We start from the raw sequence: 22,919 nt of genomic DNA, 5'->3' as shown, positions 1-22,919 counted from the left end.
CGGGGCCTTTTGTGGTTCCATATGAATTTTAGGATTGCTTGTTCTAGTTTCGAGAAGAATGCTGGTGCAATTTTGATTGGGATTGCATTGAATGTGTAGATAGCTTTGGGTAGTATTGACATTTTGACAATATTTATTTTTCCAATCCATGAGCAGGGAATGTCTTTCCATTTCTTTAAATCTTCTTCAATTTCCTTCATAAGCTTTCTATAGTTTTCAGCATACAGATCCTTTACATCTTTGGTTAGATTTATTCCTAGGTATTTTATGCTTCTTGGTGCAATTGTGAATGGGATCAGTTTCTTTATTTGTCTTTCTGTTGCTTCATTGTTAGTGTATAAGAATGCAACTGATTTCTGTACATTGATTTTGTATCCTGCAACTTTGCTGAATTCCTGTATCAGTTCTAGCAGACTTTTGGTGGAGTCTATCGGATTTTCCATGTATAATATCATGTCATCTGCAAAAAGCGAAAGCTTGACTTCATCTTTGCCAATTTTGATGCCTTTGATTTCCTTTTGTTGTCTGATTGCTGATGCTAGAACTTCCAGCACTATGTTAAACAGCAGCGGTGAGAGTGGGCATCCTTGTCGTGTTCCTGATCTCAGGGAAAAAGCTTTCAGTTTTTCCCCGTTGAGGATGATGTTAGCTGTGGGCTTTTCATAAATGGCTTTTATGATCTTTAAGTATGTTCCTTCTATCCCGACTTTCTCAAGGGTTTTTATTAAGAAAGGGTGCTGGATTTTGTCGAAGGCCTTTTCTGCATCGATTGACAGGATCATATGGTTCTTCTCTCTTTTTTTGTTAATGTGATGTATCACGTTGATTGATTTGCGAATGTTGAACCAGCCCTGCATCCCAGGAATGAATCCCACTTGATCATGGTGAATAATTCTTTTATATGCCGTTGAATTCGATTTGCTAGTATCTTATTGAGAATTTTTGCATCCATATTCATCAGGGATATTGGCCTGTAGTTCTCTTTTTTTACTGGGTCTCTGTCTGGTTTAGGAATCAAAGTAATACTGGCTTCATAGAATGAGTCTGGAAGTTTTCCTTCCCTTTCTATTTCTTGGAATAGCTTGAGAAGGATAGGTATTATCTCTGCTTTAAACGTCTGGTAGAACTCCCCTGGGAAGCCATCTGGTCCTGGACTCTTATTTGTTGGGAGATTTTTGATAACCGATTCAATTTCTTCGCTGGTTATGGGTCTGTTCAAGCTTTCTATTTCCTCCTGATTGAGTTTTGGAAGCGTGTGGGTGTTCAGGAATTCGTCCATTTCTTCCAGGTTGTCCAATTTGTTGGCATATAAGTTTTCATAGTATTCCCTGATAATTGTTTGTATCTCTGAGGGATTGGTTGTAATAATTCCATTTTCATTCATGATTTTATCTATTTGGGTCATCTCCCTTTTCTTTTTGAGAAGCCTGGCTAGAGGTTTGTCAATTTTGTTTATTTTTTCAAAAAACCAACTCTTGGTTTCGTTGATCTGCTCTACAGTTTTTTTAGTTTCTATATTGTTTATTTCTGCTCTGATCTTTATTATTTCTCTTCTTCTGCTGGGCTTAGGCTGCCTTTGCTGTTCTGCTTCTAGTTCCTTTAGGTGTGCTGTTAGATTTTGTATTTGGGATTTTTCTTGTTTCTTGAGATAGGCCTGGATTGCAATGTATTTTCCTCTCAGGACTGCCTTTGCTGCGTCCCAAAGCGTTTGGATTGTTGTATTTTCATTTTCGTTTGTTTCCATATATTTTTTAATTTCTTCTCTAATTGCCTGGTTGACCCACTCATTCGTTAGTAGGGTGTTCTTTAACCTCCATGCTTTTGGAGGTTTTCCAGACTTTTTTCTGTGGTTGATTTCAAGCTTCATAGCATTGTGGTCTGAAAGTATGCATGGTATAATTTCAATTCTTGTAAACTTATGAAGGGCTGTTTTGTGACCCAGTATATGATCTATCTTGGAGAATGTTCCATGTGCACTCGAGAAGAAAGTATATTCTGTTGCTTTGGGATGCAGAGTTCTAAATATATCTGTCAAGTCCATCTGATCCAATGTCTCATTCAGGGCCCTTGTTTCTTTATTGACCGTGTGTCTAGATGATCTATCCATTTCTGTAAGTGGTGTATTAAAGTCCCCTGCAATTACCACATTCTTATCAATAAGGTTGCTTATGTTTATGAGTAATTGTTTTATATATTTGGGGGCTCCGGTATTCGGTGCATAGACATTTATAATTGTTAGCTCTTCCTGATGGATAGACCCTGTAACTATTATATAATGTCCTTCTTCATCTCTTGTTACAGCCTTTAATTTAAAGTCTAGTTTGTCTGATATAAGTATGGCTACTCCAGCTTTCTTTTGGCTTCCAGTTGCATGATAAATAGTTCTCCATCCCCTCACTCTCAATCTAAAGGTGTCCTCAGGTCTAAAATGAGTCTCTTGTAGACAGCAAATAGATGGGTCTTGTTTTTTTATCCATTCTGATACCCTATGTCTTTTGGTTGGCGCATTTAATCCATTTACATTCAGTGTTATTATAGAAAGATACGGGTTTAGAGTCATTGTGATGTCTGTATGTTTTATGCTTATAGTGATGTCTCTGGGACTTTGTCTCACAGGGTCCCCCTTAGGATCTCTTGTAGGGCTGGTTTAGTGGTGACAAATTCCTTCAGTTTTTGTTTGTTTGGGAAGACCTTTATCTCTCCTTCTATTCTAAATGACAGACTTGCTGGATAAAGGATTCTTGGCTGCATATTTTTTCTGTCTAGCACCCTGAAAATCTCGTGCCAATTCTTTCTGGCCTGCCAAGTTTCAAAAGAGAGATCAGTCACGAGTCTTATAGGTCTCCCTTTATATGTGAGGGCACGTTTATCCCTTGCTGCTTTCAGAATTTTCTCTTTATCCTTGTATTTTGCCAGTTTCACTATGATATGTCGTGCAGAAGATCGATTCAAGTTACGTCTGAAGGGAGTTCTCTGTGCCTCTTGGATTTCAATGCCTTTTTCCTTCCCCAGTTCAGGGAAGTTCTCAGCTATTATTTCTTCAAGTACCCCTTCAGCACCTTTCCCTCTCTCTTCCTCCTCTGGGATACCAATTATGCGTATATTATTTCTTTTTAGTGTATCATTTAGTTCTCTAATTTTCCCCTCATACTCCTGGATTTTTTTATCTCTCTTTCTCTCAGCTTCCTCTTTTTCCATAACTTTATCTTCTAGTTCACCTATTCTCTCCTCTGCCTCTTCAAGCCGAGCTGTGGTGGTTTCCATTTTGTTATGCATTTCGTTTAAAGCGTTTTTCAGCTCCTCGTGACTGTTCCTTAGTCCCTTGATCTCTGTAGCAAGAGATTCTCTGCTGTCCTGTATACTGTTTTCAAGCCCAGCGATTAATTTTATGACTATTATTCTAAATTCACTTTCTGTTATATTATTTAAATCCTTTTTGATCAGCTCATTAGCTGTTGTTATTTCCTGGAGATTCTTCTGAGGGGAGTTCTTCCGCTTGGTCATTTTGGATAGTCCCTGGCATGGTGAGGACCTGCAGGGCACTTCCCCTGTGCTGTGGTGTATAACTGGAGTTGGTGGGCGGGGCCGCAGTCAGACCTGATGTCTGCCCCCAGCCCACCGCTGGGGCCACAGTCAGACTGGTGTGTGCCTTCTCTTCCCCTCTCCTAGGGGCGGGATTCACTGTGGGGTGGTGTGGCTCGTCTGGGCTACTTGCACCCTGCCAGGCTTGTGATGCTGGGGATCTGGCGTATTAGCTGGGGTGGGTAGGCAAGGTGCTCGGGGGCAGGAGGGGCAGGCTTAGATCGCTTCTCCTTAGGTGATCCACTTCAGGAGGGGCCCTGTGGCAGCGGGAGGGAGTCAGATCCGCTGCTGGAGGTTTGGCTCCGCCGAAGCGCAGAGTTGGGTGTTTGCCCGGAGCGAGCAAGTTCCCTGGCAGGAACCGGTTCCCTTTGGGATTTCGGCTGGGGGATGGGCGGGGGAAATGGCGCTGGCGAGCGCCTTTGTTCCCCACCAAACTGAGCTCTGTTGTCAGGGGGCTCAGCAGCTCTCCCTCCCTTTGTCCTCCAGCCTTCCCGCTTTCCGAGCAGAGCTGTTAATTTATGACCTCCCAGACGCTAAGTCGCGCTTGCTGTCGGAACACAGTCCGCCCGGCCCCTCCGCTTTTGCAAGCCAGACTCGGGGGCTCTGCTTGGCCGGCGAGCCGCCCCTCCGCCCCGGCTCCCTCCCGCCAGTCCGTGGAGCGCGCACCGCCTCGCCGCCCTTCCTACCCTCTTCCGTGGGCCTCTCGTCTGCGTTTGGCTCCGGCGACTCTGTTCTGCTAATCCTCTGGCGGTTTTCTGGGTTATTTAGGCAGGTGTAGATGGAATCTAAGTGATCAGCAGGACGTGCGGTGAGCCCAGCGTCCTCCTAAGCCGCCATCTTGCCGCAACTCCCTAATTTAGTATTTAAACATTTATAATGACAATATCTCAAAAATGTATTATATAATTAATTCTAAGTGGGAGATAATAACTATAATTGAATATTTTCCTGACAAAGGATTTATATTATGACAATCAGATATTTTACCCTCTACAAACTTGCCATTGTAAATAGCCTATTAGTCTCCATCAACTTTCCTACTTCCAATTTTCTGTATATAATATGGTATAGACTGAGAAACCAGAAAATCCAAATATCAAATTTTACTAAGACCAGTTAAATAATGTGACAATATTACTTATATATAATTTGATATCTGTATCTCTAAACATGTGGATGTAAATATAGTTATATTCTCAAAACTTTTACAAATAAGTGTGCATGAAAAACAAGTTTGAAGACCACTGGACTACAAGATGAAAAAATCATTCCTAAGTATCTTATAAATGTTCCAGTGATCTGTCCTCAATACTTGGCTTCAACTCCTCCTAATGTGTTCTATCAATCCTACTTTCCATGCCTAAGCCTTGTCAAACAGTCTGTCTATATTCCCTATATATTCCCAGTGCTTCAATGAGTTGTGGGTGGTAAATAATTCTCTGATTCTTTCCTCTACAAAGTCTGCACAGTGCCTCTTCTGTAGACTACAATAATTCTGAATTTCCTTGTTGCTTTGAGATGCTGACTCTGATTTATTTGTTAAAGACTCCTTTACCCTCTGTCTTCTATACATACTAATACAATGTAAAATACAATAATACACAGTGTCAGAGTAGATAATTGAGATAATAATAGGTATGTTAGTCCAGTCACATAATTTTATTTTAATTAACAGGTTATGCTCACTTTGTGTGTATAATTATGTCCTTATGGCTGGTTGAAATTTCAGAATTAGTGTTTCATAATTATGAGAAAAGAGTAGGAGCTGAATAAATCATGATAAAAAACACCTGAAGGATATAATTTAATGGTCTAAGTAAGGATATTGACTAGTTTCCATGTGTTTGTTTTTAAGGGAACATTATTTTCCCTATTCGTGGTCTCCCCCAGGAAGAATTGCTCCTACACCCATTCATGGCCTCCCAGGCCCCTTTCCTCAGTTTGGCCCTGGAGAGATGCAATAAATGATTGATAAATTTGAGAAGAAACTGAGAATGATATAGACATTTCCAGATCCATGTTTCACTTGGAAGAAGCACTAGCTGAATTACTCCAACAGAGGTGGCTCTTCTCATAGACCACTGCCTTCATTCAGTGCCCAACTAGCAGGCCACATGGTTACATGCTCTATTTTGGCCTCTACTAAAAATGATGGTGATAATTTGGTTTACAATCTGGTTTACTCTTTGTCTTATTTATTTACTTATTTCTGCTTCTACTCACTAACAAATTCCTCAGAGACTCCAATCTTTACTAATAAGTGTTTTTTTTTTCAAATTTTAATTTAAATTCCAGTTAGCTAACATACAGTGTAATATTAGTTTCAGGTGTAGAATCTAGTGATTCACCACCAACATACAACACCTTGTGCTCATCACAAGTGCCCTCCTTAATATCCACCACCCATTTAACCCATCCCCTCACCCATCTCCCTCCAGCAACCCTCAGTTTGTCCTGTATTGTTGAGTCTGTTTTATGGTTTGCCTCCCTCTTCCCCCTGCATGTTCATCTGTTTTGTTTCTTAAATTTCACATATGAGTGAAATCATATGGTATTTATCTTTCTGTGACTGATTTATACTCCCTTTCCTGACTTATTACTCCCCAGCTCCATCCAAGTCATTGAAATGGCAAGATTTCATTCTTTGTGATGGCTGAGTAATGTTCAGTTGTATGTTTATAAATATAAACATTCTCTCTCTCTCCATATATATATATATATATATATATATATACTCTCTGATGATGAGTATTGCTGAGCATTTATTCATGTGCCTGTTAGCCCATCTGTATGTCTTCTTTGGAAAAATGTCTATTCACGTGTTTGGCCCATTTCTTAACTGGATTATATGTTTTTGGGGTGTTGAGTTTGGTAAGTTCTTTATAGATTTTTGATACCCTTTAGCAATATTTCATTTGCAAGTATCTTTTCCCATTATGTGGTTGCTTTTTAGTTTTGTTAATTGTTTCCTTTGTTGTACAGGAGATTTTATCTTGATGAGGTCTCAATAGTTCAGTTTTGCTTTTATTTCCCTTGCATTTGGAGACATGTCAAGTAAGAAGTTGCTGCAGCTGAGGTTAAGGAGATTGCTGCCTGTTTTCTCCTGTAGGATTTTGATGGTTTCCTATCTCACAGTAAGATCTTCATCCCTTTTGAATTTATTTTTGTGTATGGTATAAGAAAGTGGCCCACTTTCATTCTTCTGCAGGTTGCTGTCCAGCTCTCCCAGCAACATTTGCTAAAGAGACTGTCTTTTTTCCATTTGATACTCCTTCCTGCTTTGTCAAAGATTAGTTGGCTATACATTTGTGGGTCCATTTCTGGTTCTTTATTCCATTCCATTGGTCTATACGTCTGTTTTTGTGCCAATACCATACTGTCTTCATGATCATACCTTTGTAATACAGGCTAAAGTCTGGGATTGTGATGCCTCCAGCTTTGGCTTTCTTTTTCAACATTACTTTGACTATCTGGGCTCTTTTGTGATTCCATACAAATTTTAGGATTGTTTGTTTTAGCTCTGTGAAGAATGCTGGTGCTATTTTTATTGGGATTGCATTGCATGTGTAGATTGCTTTGGGTAGTATCGACATTTTAACAATATTTGTTCTTCTGATCCATGCATGGAATGTTTTTCCATTTCTTTCTGTCTTCTTCAACTTCTTTCATAAGCTTTCCATAGTTTTCAGCATATAGATCTTTCACCTCTTTGGCTAGGTTTATTCCTAGGTATTTTATGGTTTTTGGTACAATTATAAATTGGATCAATTCCTTGATATCTCTTTCTGTTGCTTCATTATTGGTGTACAGAAATGCAACCAATTTCTGTACATTCATTTTAAATCCTGCGACTTTGCAAGAATTCATGTATCAGATCTAGCAGTTTTTTGGTGGAGGCTTTCAGGTTTTCCACATAGAGTATCATGTCTTTTGCAAAGAGTGAAAGATTGACTTCTTCTTTGCCTATCTGGATGCCTTTCATTTTGTTTTGTTGTCTGATTGCTGAGGGTAGGACTTCCAACACTATGTTAAACAACATTGGTGAGAAAGGACATCCCTGTCATGCTCCTGACCTTAGGGGGAAAGCTCTCAATTTTTCTCCATTGAGTATCTTATTAGCTGTGGGCCTTTCATATATGGCTTTTATGACGTTAAGGTATATTCCTTCTATCCAGACTGAGGATTTTTATTAAGAAAGGATGCTGTATTTTGTTAAATGCTTTCTCTGCATCTGTGGACAGGATCATATGGTTCTTATCCTTCCTCCTATTAATGTGATGTATCATGTTGATTGATTTGTGAATACTGAACCAGCCCTGCAAGCCAGGAGTGAATCCCACTTGATCATGGTGAATAATTATTTTAATATAATGTTGAATTTGATTTGCTAGTATCTTGTTGGGAATTTTTGCATTCATGTTCATCAGGGATATTGGCCTGCAATTCTCCTTTTTAGTGAGGTCTTTGTCTGGTTTTGGAATCAAAGTAATGCTTGCTTTATAGAATGAGCCTGGAAGCTTTCCTTCCATTTCTATTTTTTGGAACAGCTTAAACAAAATAGGTATTAACTCTGCTTTAAATGTCTGGTAGAATTCCCCTGGGAAGCCATCTGGCCCAGGACTCTTATTTGTCGGGAGATTTTTGATAACATATTCAATTTCTTCACTGGTTGTCAGTCACTTCTAAGTTTCTGTTTTTTCCTGTTTGAGTTTTGGTAGTGTGTGAGTGTGTAGGAATTTGTCCATTTCTTCCAGATTGTCCAGTTTGTTGGCATATAATTTTTCATAGTATTCTCTAATGTGTGTTTGAATTTCTGTGGTATTGGTTGTGATTTCTCCTCTTTCATTCATGATTTTATCTTTTTGGGTCCTCTCTCTTTTGTTTTTGAGAAGTCTGGCTAGGGGGTTGTCAATTTTGTTTGTTCTTTCAAAAAACTAGCTCTTAATTCATTGATCTGTTCTTTTGGGGGGGAATTCTATATTGTTTATTTCTGCTTCAATCTTTATTACTTCTCTTCTGCTGGCTTTGGGCTTTCTTTGCTGCTGCCTTTATAGTTCCTTTACGTGTGAAGTTATGTTGTGTATTTGGGACCTTTCTGGCGTCTTGAGTTAGTCCTGAATTGCAATGTATTTTCCTCTTAGGACTGTCTTTGCTGCATCTCAAAGGATTTGGACTGTCGTGTTTTCATTTTCATTTGCTTCCATATATTTTTAAATTTCTTATTTAATTTCCTGGTTGATCCATTCATTCTTTACTATGTTTTTTTTTTAACCTGTATTTGGGGCTTTCCAAATTTTTCTTGTGGGTGATTTCAAGTTTATTAGTATTGTGATATGAAAATATGAATGATATGATCTCAAGCCTTTTCTACTTGTTGGGGTCTTTTTTGTGACCCATTATGTGATCTGTCTTGGAGAATGTTCCATGTGCACTCAAGAAGAATGTGTATTTTGCTGCTTTTGGATGAAAAGTTATAAATCTATGTTAGGTCCATGTGGTCCAATATGTCATTCAGAGCTGTTGTTTCCTTATTGATTTTCTGCCTAGATAATCTGTCCATTGTTGTAAGTCAAGTATTAAAGTCCCGTACAATCACAGTATTATATATACATTTATTTATGTTTGTGATTAATTGATTTATATATTTGTGTGCCTCTACATTGAGGGCATAAACATTTACAATCGTTAGCACTTCTTGCTGGATCAATCCCTTATTTATGATATAATGCCCTTCATCTCTTGTTACAGTCTTTGTTTTAAAATCTAGTTTATCTGATAGAAGTATGGCTACTCCAGCTTTCTTTTGCAGTTAGGTAGCATGATAGATGGTTCTCCATCCCCTCACTTAAAAAAAATTATGTTTATTTATTTTTGAGAGAGAGAGAGCAAGAAGGGTAGGGGCAGAGAGAGAGGGAGACACATAATCAGAAGCAGGTTCTAGGCTCTGAGCTGTCAGCACAGAGCCAGACCGGGGGCTTGAACTCACAACCCACCTGATCATGACCTGAGCCGAAGTTGGACCCTTAAGCGACTGAATAACCCAGGTGCCCCTTCTTTTTTTAAAATTATTTTTATTTTTATTTATTTAATTTTTGAGAGAGAGAAAGCAGAGACAGACAAAGTGTGAGTAGGGGAGGGTCAGAGGGAAAGAGGGAGAATCAGAAGGAGGCTCCAGGCTCTGAGATATCAGCACAAAGTCCAATGTGGGGCTTGAACTCACAACCCAGTAGATCATGACCTGAGCCGAAATCAGATCTTAACTGACTGAGTCACCCAGGTGCCCCCTTTTTTTTAAATTAAAAAAAATTTCTTTTGAGAGAGAGAGAGAGAGAGAGAGAGAGAGAGAGAGAGACAGAGTGTGAGTGGGGGGGGGAGGGGCAGAGAGAGAGGGAGACACAGAATCTTAAGGAGACTCCAGGCTCTAAGCTGACAGCACAGAGCCCAACGAGGGGCTCGAACACTTGAGCCAAGAGATCATGGCCTGAGCCAAGTCAGACGCTCAACTGAGTGAGCCAACCAGGTACCCCTCCATCTCCTCACTTTCAATCTGTAGGTATCCTCATGCCTAAATTGAGTCTCTTGTAGACAACATATAGATAGATTTTGTTTTTTTAATCCATTCTGATACCCTATATCTTCTGATTTGGGCATTTAGCCCATTTACTTTCAGAATGATTATTGAAAGATATGGATTTACTGTCATTGTGTTATCTGTAGGTTTCCTGCTTTTGGTGATGTGTCTCATCCTTTAAGTCTTTGTTTTGCTGCTTTCCACTCACAGATCCCCCTTAGGATCTCCTGCAGGGTTTGTTTAGTGGTTATGAACTCCTTTAGTTTTAGTCTGGGAAAGCCTTTATCTGTCCTTCTATTCTGAAATGACAGACAGCCTTGGTGGATAAAGGATTTGTGGCTGCATATATCTCCTATTCAGCACACTATTTCCTGCCACTCCCTCCTGGCCTGTCAACTTTCTGCTACTACCCTTGTGTGTCTACCCTCATAGGTTAAGGACCATTTGTCTATAGCTGCTTTTAGAATTCTCTCTTTTCTTTGTTTTTTTTTTCCAGTTTCACTATGATATGTCTTGGTGTTGACCTGTTTTTGTTGATTTTAAAGGGGGTTCTCTTGCCTCTTGGACTTGGATGCCTGTTTCTTTCCCCAGATTAGGTAAGTTCTCAGTTATAATTTGTTCAAATAAACGCTCTGCCCCTTTCTCTCTCTTCTTCTTCTTCTAGAACTCCTATGATATGGGTATTATTTCGTTTCATTGAATCACTTAGGTCTCTAATTCTCCCCTCATGGTCTAGTAATTTCCTTTCCTGCTTTTTTTTCAGCTTCATCATTTTCCATAATATTATCTTCTATTTCACCTATTCTCTTCTCTGCTTCTTCCACATTTGCTATCACTGTATCTAGTTTATTTTGCATCTCATTTACAACATTTCTTAATTGTGACTATTTCTTAGATCTTTGAACTCTGCAGCAATACATTCTCTGCTGTCTTCTATGCTTTTTTCAAGCTTGTCTACTAGTCTTATAACTATTATTCTAAATTCTTGTTCAGATATATTGTTTATATCTGTTTTGAGCAATTCTCTGGCTGTCATTTCTTCCTGGATTTTCTTTTGAGAAGAATTCTTCCATTTCATCATTTTGGCTAGGTTTCTGTCTTTTACATGTTTTAATAACTTGTTATGTGTCCTGAACCTGTGAGTACTACTATATTAAAAAGGGCTCATACACTGTCCAGGGCCTGGCACTTCAAGAAAGTGTTTTTGGACTGTGTTGTGTGCACTCGGTTGTTGCATATTTGGCTACTCTATCCCACTGGTCAGTCCTCTACAAAGTGCCTCCTTGCTCATAGTGGTGGATTGTTTGGACCTTCCATCAGGTGTGCTTTGATTTGTTCATTGAAGTAACCTTCGAAAAAAGGAAAGGGCAGGGAACCTGATCCCATCCCATACAAAGAGAAAAGTGAAAGAGCCAAAAAAAAACAAAAAAACAAAAACAAAAACAAACAAAAAAAACCCCCAGAGAATCAAAGAAACTATAAGGCTTAGTCCAAAGAGAAAGGAAAATAAAAAGAAAACATAGAAAAGGTGTAAAAAGAATAGAGTAAAAATGCCTGATTAAACAAACAAACCAGAGAAAGAAAGAAAGAAAGAAAGAAAGAAAGAAAGAAAGAAAGAAAGAAAGAAAGAAAGAAAATATATATAGGAATTGACCAAAAATCAAATCAGAAACTATAAGCCTGATTCAAAAGGAAAAAAGAAGAGGGTAGAAAGAAAAACAAAACAGAAGAGAAGGAAAGAAAAGATAAAAAAATAAAATAAAATAAAGAGCAACAGACTAACCTACAAAACTGTAGGACAGTTGTCTATTGGTATTGGGATCAGTGGCTGTGCCAGTCTGGAGGAGAAGCCCTCTGGTTTGGTCAGTGTCAGTCCTGCCAAGGTAGATAAACAGTTGCCAGGCACAGAGGGGCGGGGTTTGGTGCAAGCCAGTCCCGCCTCCACTGGGAGCTGTTGTCCTGTTCCCTGAAGTCCCACCATGTTGGTGATGGAGATAAAGATGGCGACACCCCAATCTCTCCTCCCTGGACCAGCTGTCTCAAACCATGCTGTTCAGGCAGCCCTCACAGAGTAGCACAGTCGGTACGATTGTCCTGCTTCACAGTCTCTCACACCTCCTAGGCGCTAGGCTAGGATTCAAAACCCAATGTTGTAAGGGGCCCTGCATTTTGTGAATTCTGCTCTGCTGTAGTGCCACTCTGCCCCTCCAATAAAGGGCCTTTGGCCGGTGCCTGCAGGGTCTTTTGTCCTTGGGAAGGAGGGAGGCAATATACCCTCTTTCCACAGAACTCAACAGTGGGGACTGTTCTCTCCCAGTGCACCCCTGAGATCACTACCTTGTCCAAGGGCTTGCTTCCTCCCCCCAGGTGTGCGCACAGAGTGGAAGCCTCAGTTCTGAGAACGTTGAGCACTTTTGAAAACTCAAAGTTTTTTCCTTTGTCCTAACACAATACCACAATCCACGGCCTCTCTGTCTTTCTCTCTCTTTTGTCTCTCCATAGAAGGGGATCCCTCCCCTCCATGCCTACGTGTTTTATCTCCCCCAATTTGCATACATGCACCTCTGTCCCACCACACTGTCTCCTCAACCTGTGGAAATTTTTCCGTCACTCCGCAGATTGATTTCCTGGGTGTTCCAAGTGTTACAAGTGTTATGATCTCAATACAGCTGTGTTTGAGGGAGGAAAGAAATCCTGTTTCTCCTACTTCTCCGCCATCTTAACTCCTCCTGATCCTTGCAATTTAAAGAATGTGCTAAGTTTAACTGAACAGCAAATACTATTATTCCCCCTTTAAGATTTAGCTTATTTGCTTTCTTCAGGAAGTTTTCTTAAATCATATTATGTCACAATAATCCCTCTTATATTTAACTAATAGCACATACTGTATTACCTATTTACTGCTGCATAACAAATTACTACAAATCTTAGTGATGTAAGCAACACATATTTATTGTTTCACAGCTTCTGTGGATTAGGAATCCAAACCTGCCTTACCTGGATCTTCTGCTTCAGGGTCTCTCATAATAAGCCTGGAATCTCAGCCAGGTCCATACTTATCTCAGATTTAAATGGGGCAAATTCCGCTTCCAAGCCAACTCAGGACTTGTTGTTGCCAGGGTTCCATTGCTTGTGGGTTGATGGGCTGAGAGAACTCAGTTCTTTGCTAGTTGTTGGCTGTAACCTGCCATAAATTCTTTGCCATGTGGATTGCTTCAGAATGGTAGTTTTCTTCATCAAAGTGAGTAAGCTGAGAAGGCAAGAAAGAAAGAGAATGAGAGAGGGAGGGAGATTGCATAAGAGTGTGACTACCATGTGGCAGGGATCATTAAATCTTTCTACTACTCATCCAGCATCCATTCACTTACAACCCTGAGGATTTCTTTACTTACATTTATCATCCTGTAGCCCTCAGTTAATTTTTATCTTATTTTTATTTTCACTTTTCCAGTAGATAGATGGCAAGTTCCTTGATCCTTACTGTCCTCATTCCTTTAAGATATATTAAAATTGCTATATTTTATGTTACTCAAGTCAGTTAATTCAGCTTTTCTGTGTCTTCCTGGAGACAGAGAAGGGACTTAGATAAGACTCGGAGTTGCACTGCTCACTCACTTTGTGCTCACTCATGTTTCACAGAACATAAAACCATTTTGTCCATCATCTTTATATAATGTGCATACAAGCTAAGTGGAGCACCCTACTGTGTATTTCAAAACATACAGAAGGCTAGTTTTTGTTACCGTTTTTGCTGATTATTTATGTTGGAAAAATATGGGTTTCTATCACAGCTAGAGCTAAACCCAGCACCCTTTCAACCATATACCATTACAACTAAACACAACTTCTAGAGTTACAATTCTGGATTAAATGATATTGTCAGTCCTCAACAAAGTTTTATGTAATTAATTTCTAGACTGTTGTTCTATAAACTGTCAAGATCCATTTTGTATATCATATTATGCAGAGATGGTCTGCCAAGTCTTTACTCTTACTAAGATTTCTTGGACTGAGCCTCTTATTTTAGCCATCTTCTTCACAAAGATTATAGGGATGCTTTGACTGAAGCCACAAAAATCAAATAAGTGACAGGATAATTTGATTTAGAAATCAGCAGTCTTTTCTTCTACTGTATCATCATAAAACATATAAAAGTATTTTTTCATCTTTTCCAGAAAAATAACAATTTTTGCTCATAACAGAAATGTATATGATACGTTTTTTCACATGCTAACACCCAGTATTAATGTAGTTGACAATCTAGTAATTTTTCAAATGCAATTACAGATTGCAGTAGTTGAGCATTTTCTCATATGTGTATTTACTTTCCTGTTAATTGTCTTTCCACACAAGTTGCCCTTTTTTTCATTGTATTTCGTATCAATTTTTAATATTTCATACACAGCAAATATTTTGTCAGCCTCAGTTTTCTGTTTATTGTAGCATGTGTTCTGCACACTTTTGTGAGGGGTTGGTAATGCAATGCCTATCATTTACTTCATAGTCTCAGAGGTTTTCCAGTATAAAAAGGAAATCATGTTCTATTTTTTTATTCTAAATTTTTAGTAGTCCAACTTTTTATTCTATCAGTTGAACAGCCTATTGTTCCAATGCCATTTATTAAATGAATATCTTACAGGTTTAAGTATCATATATGTTCATATTAAATTCCCATAGATATATTATAGTTTGCCTTTTTCCCCCCTCAGGCAGTGAACAAAGATTTGATCAATTCCTGAGCCAAAGTTTGATTACACTGGTTTTAATTTAAGCTTTAATATCTTCTAAGACCAGTCCTTCTCATTATTCTTCATTTTTTAACATTTTCTTTATTTTTTATTTATATTACTGTTTATTTTATTTTATTTATTTATTTTGAGAGAGAACATGCTGGGGAGGAACAGACAGAGAGGGAGAGAGAGAGAATCCCAAGTAGGCTCCTCAGTGTCAGTGCAGAGCCTGCTGCGGCACTCAAACCCACGATGTGTTAAGATCATGACCTAAGCTGAAACCAAGAGTTGGACGCTTAACCAAATGAGCCACCCAGGCATTCCTATGTTACTTTTGATATATGCACTTGAAACCATTTCATATTGTTAAACACATACTTGTTTGGATTTTAATTGTAATTGCATTATTTATGTGTGTTAATTTAGAAATTAATGGTATTTTTATTATATTGAGTCTTCCTTGTAGAAATATATTGTACTCTTCTACTTAAGTCCTCATTTCCTTTAATAAAATTGTATAGGTTTTACTGTTTAGTACTTTTAGATCTATCTCTTTTATTTTACACTTAAAAATTCATATCTTTTATTATTATTGTGAATAAACTAATTTGTTCGTTTCCAGTTGGTTATTTTAAGTAGAGGCAAAAAAAGAAGAATAAAACTTGATTTTTGTGTATTTATCTTATTTCCACCTGACATCGGTTTCTCTGTTTAATTTTACCAACTTTTGCTAACTTCTAAAGGATTGATTGTATATTTATATAGTCAATTCCTACTAAGAGATAATTATTTAATGTTTTTATTAATGAATAGTGTCTTTATTTTAACACTTTTATAATGATCTTATTTTACTTTCATATTGTTTTAATTAGTATCTCAAAACGTTGGTTAGTCATTATGCTATTAAGTATTCCTGGCATGCTTCTTATTTAAATGGTTTGGCTTTAGCATTTTGTGTTTATGATGTAATTTGCTCCTGGTTTGGGGTGTATACTTTTGCATGGGAGAGGAATTGAATGAGGGAATTCCCTTTTTTACATCAGTAGAAAATTCATGGCCAGCTAGAATAAATATACTTTCTAATTTCCAGTACTCCAAGTTTAAAAACTTGAGCAATCTGAAAAGTCGACTCAAGCTAATAAATACATACAAAGCTACAAATATACTTAGGGGAATGCAAGAACCAAGAGGAGGAAAAACAAGATTAATACGTGAAGTACAAGTTTCCACTGATATTGAATTCTAAGAGCAAGATAACAATTTTCCTTAGTTAAAATAATGAGTATTTGGAGATATCCAATGAAATAATAAAATATGTGTTATGGGGGAAAAAAAACAGTGGAAAGATCTAGTTTTAACTCCAGTGTGTAAAGACCTCAGAAGTCATATTATCATCTTTAAAACAAGAAAAAAACATAGCAAATTAAAAATCAATGACTTTTCTGGGACATATGAGAGAAAGGAGGTTGCAGGGAAAACAACTCACCCCCATAATATCTGGAGAGACAGACAAATTGAGAGAGTCACAGCTGAGATCTGCTTGCCTGAAGCCAAAGTAACTGAAGCTATAAACTAATAGGAACATTTAAATGGCAATTTTAATGAATTTCTAGAGACTAAGAGTAGACCAGGTCAATAGAAACTTTCCAAACTCAAATACAAAGAAAATGGGAAAAAGAAAATAAAACAAACAAGAATTTTGAGAAAATTTAAAAACATACACATAATTGGAATACTAGAAGGAAAATAAAGAGAGAATAGAGCAAAAGAAATATTTGAAGAAGTAATGGCCAAGAAACTTACCAAAACTCATTCTAGACACTAAACCATCTCAGAAAATATACCAGGCAAGATTAAAAAGAAATTTAAAGGAACAAAAATTGATACCTGGTCATATTGATGAGAGAGCAAAAGGCAAGCTGAGGACAAAACCAAGTTAACAGCCCACAACCCCCCTCCCCCCACCTTCACTGTGGGATATGTGTGACATTCCTCTGGCATTCCTGGCTGCCCAACAAGAAAGGAAAGGGAAAGCAAATGGTTAACTGATAGAGATCACCTGAGTCTTAATGATTTGCAAGCAAAAAGGCAATCTCCAGAAACCTATACACTCAATTTCCCAGAGCCCTAACATCACCTTCCCCTCCACAGGACAGAAAATCTTATATAATCAGTCACTCCTCACAACCCCAGTGCAGCTTTTTTTGCTCACAGGTCCTGTCTCAGTGCTTTAATAAAACCACCTTTTTGCACCTAAGACATCTTAAGAATTCTTTCTTGGCCTTTGGCTCGGGCTGTGAACCCCAACATTTCCACACCAATATCACATTCAAATAGCAAAACTAAAGACAAAAAGAACATTCTGAATCATGGGGGATTCATTTTACCTGTTGTGAGTTGAGCTATGTTCCCAAAGAAAATATTTTGAAGTCTTAACTCCTGGTACCTATTAATGTGACATTATTTGGAATTACATTTTTTGCAGATGTAATCAAGTTAAAATGAGGTCACGCTGGATTAAAATGAGACCTAATCCAATGACTGATATCTTTATAAGAACAGAGAAATTTGGGCACAAATACAAAGAAGAAAAAACACATGGATGGAGGCAGAGATTGGAATGATGAAACTATAAACCAAGGAATTTCTAAGGTTGCTGGCAATCCACAGAAGCTAGAAGAAAGGCATGGGACTGTTTCTACCTCTGAGCTTTCAGAAAGGAGCAAGCCTACTAATGCCTTGATTTCAAATTTTTAACCTCCATAGTATGAGAGGAAAAAATTCTGTTGTTTTAAGCAACCCAGAGCATGGTCATTTGTTATCGCAGCCCTAGGAAACAAAGACACATCAAGGAACAAAGAGGAGAGCTATTGCAGGCTCCTCATCAGAAACCACGCAAGCAAGAAGAGAGTGATACAAATAAAATATTGAAAGTGTTGAAAAAAGAAAACCACCAATGTATAATCTATAGCCAGTGAAATTATCTTTCAAAGGTAATACAGAGATAGACTTTCTTAGAAAAATCAAAAATTGGGGGAATTCATCACCAGCAGATCTACTTTGTAGGAAATGTTAAAAGAAGTTCTTCAGTGAGAAGGAAAATTACACTAATCAAAAACAGGTGTTCATAAAGGAAAAATGTTGTACAAAGAAAAAATGAAGGTAAAATGAAATATTTCATTATTTGTTCTTAACTGATCTAAAAGTTAGCTGTTTGCTTAAAGTAATAATAGTAAAAATGTTACTATTGTTGAAGTGAAATGAAATAATCAATGTCAGGAGGAATGGGAGGAAAGAATCAGCCAAATACTTTAGGGTACCTGTAGTAAACCTGAAGCAGTAGAGTGTTATTTGCAGATAGACTTAAGTTACTATAAGTGTATATTAGAAATTCTAGTGGTACCACTACACTTTTTATAAGAAATATAATTTAAATGCTAATTGAGATACAATGAAAACATACAAAAAGCTCAATTTAAACCAGAGAAGGAAGAAAAAGAGGGGAAGGGGTAAAACCAAAGAATAAATGCGAAACATAGAAAACAAGGTACCTATTAATCCAAATATGTCAATAATCACTCTCAGTGATTATTCATCATCTAAATACCATGATTAAAAGACAAATATTGTCATAATGGATTATAAAAAATAAGATTAGGGGCACCTGGGTGGCTCAGCTGGTTAAGCGTCCAACTTCAACTCAGGTCACAAACTCCTATTTCATGAGTTTGAGCCCCATGTTAGGCTCTGTGTTGACTGCTCAAACCCTAGAGCCTACTTCGGATTCTATGTCTCCCTCTCTCTCTGCCCCTCCCCTGCTCGCACTCTGTTCTCTCTGTCAAAAAAAAAATTAAAAATTAGAAAAAGATAACTCCATTGTCTATAAGAAACCCACTTTGTGTGTACATAGACAGGGTAAAAGTAAAAAGAAAGAGAAATATTTACCATGCTAACACTAATCAAATTTTTAAAAAGCTAGAATTGCTAATTTTAGATATAACAGACCTCAGAACAAGGACAATTTTCAGGTATAAATAGAGTCATTACATAATGATACAGGATCAATTATCTTCTAAGACAAAACAATCTGAAACATTTATGTACCTCTGTAGCTAACAACAGATCAACAACATACATAAAACAGCAACAAAAAAATAGACAAATCCACTATTATAATAAGAGACTTCAACACAAACTTTGCCAGCAATTGATAGATTGAATAGGCAGAAAAACCAGTAAATAAAGAACCAATGGAAGTATCAATGCACTTTATCTGATTTATATTTATTTAATATTCCACCCAACAATAGCAAGATATACTTTCTTCTCAAGCTCACTTAGAACATTTACCAATATATACCACATTCTGGGCCATAAAATACACTGAAACAAAGTTAAAATGATAGAAATCATATAAAACATTTTGCAGGCCACATCAGAATTGAACTAGAAACCAATAACAAAAAAAGATAGATAATCCCAAAATATTTAAAAAATTTAAAAATGGTTTTAAATAATACATTGATCAAAAAAGTCTTAAGAGAAATTTTCAGAGTATTTTGAACTCAATAAAAATAAAAATATGATATAACAAATATTAGGGATTCAGTAAAAGCAGGACTTGGATATTTATGGTAGTAAGTGTATGTATTAGAAAAGAAGAAAGGAGGGGTGCCTGGGTGACTCAGTTGGTTAAGTGGCCGACTTCACCTCAGGTCATGATCTCGCTGTCCGTGAGTTTGAGCCCCGTGTCGGGCTCTGTGCTAACAGCTCAGAGCCTGGAGCCTGTTTCAGATTCTGTGTCTCCCTCTCTCTGACCCTCCCCTGTTCATGCTCTGTCTCTCTCTGTCTCTCTCTGTCTCAAAAATAAATAAATGTTAAAAAAATTTTTAAAAAAAAGAAGAAAGGAGTAAAATCAGTGATCTGAGTTTCTACTGAAGGAAACTAAACAAACACATAATTTAAGTCTAAAGCAAGCAGGAAAAAAAATAATAATAAAGCAGAAATCAATAATATCAAAACAGGAAAAAAGAGAAAATCAGCAAAACCAATAGCATATTCTTTGAAAAAAAATCAATTAAGATCGACAAAACTCTAGCAAGGATAAATAAGAAAGAAAAAAGAAAGTATGCACATACTAACAATATCAGAAATGAAGGAGACACCATCATCACTACTGATCTCATATACATTAAAAAGATGATAATGATATGCTATGAAAAACTCTATGCCCACAAATTTGATTACTTAAATGAAAAGTACTAAAAAGTATCAAAATTCACACAAAGATAAATGGATAATCTGTATAAGCCTATATCTATTAAATCAACTAAATGAAAAATTAATAACCTTCCAGAAAGAATCAGGGTCAGATGCTTTCATGGTTGAATTCTATCAAAGATTTAGCAAAAAAATTATTTCAATTCTCTGTAAGATCTTCCAGAAAATAGAAGCAGAAAGAGCAATCTTTATTTCATGAGGCAAGAATTATCCTAATACCAAAACCAGATAGATATTACCAAAAAGGATTATTATAGACCAACATATCTCATAAATACAGATGCAAATATTCTCAACAAAATATTAGCAAATCAGTTTCAACAAAATTGAATAAATAAAAACCCACTACTTCAACTAAGTGATATTTATTCTAGTTATGCAAATCTTAAAACACTTAAGAGTTCCAAAACTTAACAACCACTCAATATAACCAACATCAATGGACTAAAGTGGGAAAATCATATGATAATATCAATAGGTGCAGAAAAGTTATTTGACAAACTCTAACACCTATTATAATAAAACTGCCAAGCAAACTAGAAATAGAGGGGAATTCCTTAGATTGATAAATATTATTTACAAAAATCCTAAAACCCATAGGAGAAAATCTAAATGATATTAGGTTTGGTGATGACTTTCTTAATACAATTATCATAGACATGATCCATGAAATAATTGCTAAGTTGCACTTTTAATTTTATTAAAATAAAAACAATGTCAAAAGAATGAAATATAAGCCACAAACTGGGAGTCATTTTTTTGCAAAAGATACACCTAATGAAGGATTACTGTCCAAAAATTGTAAAGAATTCTTAAAACTTAACAATATGAAAACAAACAACGCAGTGAAAAAATGAGCCAAGAAACAGACACTTCTTTAAGGAAGATATACAGATGGCATAGAAGCATATGAAAAGACATTCAACATCATATGCCAAAAGAGAATTGCAAATTAAAACAATGAGATGCACACCCATTAGAATGGCCAAAATCTAGAACACTGACAACGCAAAATGCTAATTAGGGTGTGGACCAACAGGAACTGTTGTTTGTTATTGGTGGGAATGAAAAATGGTATGGTCATTCTGGAAGGCAGTTTGACAGTTTCTTACAAAACTAAACATACTCTTAACCATAGGATCTGGCACTTACACTCCTTGGCATTTACCCAAATGAGTTGAAAACTTATGTCCACACGAAAACTACACATGGGTGTTTATAACAGCTTTATTCATAATTGCCAAACTTGGAAGCAACCACAATGTCCATCAGTTGGTGAACGGACAAACTGGTACATTCAGACAATGAATATTATTCACTGCTAAAAAGAAGTGACCTGTCAAGCCATGAAAAGATATGGAGAAATTACATGAATATTACTAAGTAAAAGAAGCCAAACTTTAAAGGTTACATGCTGCATGATTCCAACTATATGACATTCTGGAAAAGACAAAATGATGGACAGTGTGAAGATATTAGTGATTTCCAAGGGTTAGTGGAAAGGAATCCATGAATAAGTAGAGCATACAGAATTTTTAGGGAAGTAAAACTATTCTGTATGATAATACAATAGTGGATACATGTCATTATACATTTGTCAAAACCCATAGAATATACAACACCAAGTCTGAATCCAAATCTAAACTATGGACTTTGGGTGATGATATGTCAATGTAGTCCATTGTAACAAATTTAATACCATCGTATGGGCTGTTGATAATGAGGGAGGTTATGCATGTGTGAGAGCAAGGTGTATATGGGAAATCCCATACCTTCTGTTCAATTTTGCTGTGTACCTAAAACTGCTCTGAAAAATAAAAGATTAAAAAAAGGAAAACAACTCTATCTAACATCATGTTAATGGTGAGAAACTGGGCACTTTTTCTCTAAGATCATGAATATATCAATATTTCCCAAAGAAAAGTAAAAAGTTATTACCTGTCAGGTGTGTGAGATTAGGAGTCATATTGAACACACTGGCCTCTAGTTGATAAAAAATGAGACAGACTCTTTCTCTGGGTATTTGACCAACTAATCATAGCTTAAATGCAAAATTGCATAGGACATGGGAGGGTTGTTTTAAGAAATTTTATTTTATTTTATTTTACTTTATTTTATTTTCTATATTTTTTAATGTTTATGTATTTTTGAGATGCAGAGAGACAGAGCGCTAGTGGGTTAGGGGCAGAGAAATACAGAAACACAGAATCCAAAGCAGGCTCCAGGCTCTGAGCTGTCAGCACAGAGCAGACATGGGGCTTGAACTCATCAACCATGACATCATGACCTGAGCCAAAGCTGGACGCTTAACTGACTAAGCCACCCAGGCACTCCAAGAAAATTTAAAAAATAAGAACACATTAATAATTACTTTACTAATGCCTGATAAAATTCAATATTAATGATATAAAATTGCTTTAATAAAGCATAAATGTGTAATGCTTTTGGAAAAATATTTCTACATGTTGTTCCAGTTTGAATGAACACACATAACAAAAACTATATATAGAAATATATAAGAAATATATATAGAAATATATAAGAAATAAATAGGGATATTTGAGTTACAGATTCCTTTGCAGACTTACATTTTCTGAACCTACTGGAAGCAGCTTTCCAATCATGATCCACATATATTTATAGACTTAGCTCTTAAGTTACATGGACATTTCCATCAGCAACTTAGGTGCAGTAAAAAAATAAATAACTGCTACCAATTTGATGTCATCCAGTTAGAAGATACTGGGGCTAAAAAT

This window comes from Prionailurus bengalensis, chromosome A3 (genome assembly GCF_016509475.1).
Source record: "Prionailurus bengalensis isolate Pbe53 chromosome A3, Fcat_Pben_1.1_paternal_pri, whole genome shotgun sequence".
In the NCBI taxonomy this organism is placed as follows: domain Eukaryota; kingdom Metazoa; phylum Chordata; class Mammalia; order Carnivora; family Felidae; genus Prionailurus; species Prionailurus bengalensis.
The sequence above is the reverse complement of the archived record's forward strand: the minus strand, read 5'-3'. Positions refer to the sequence as shown.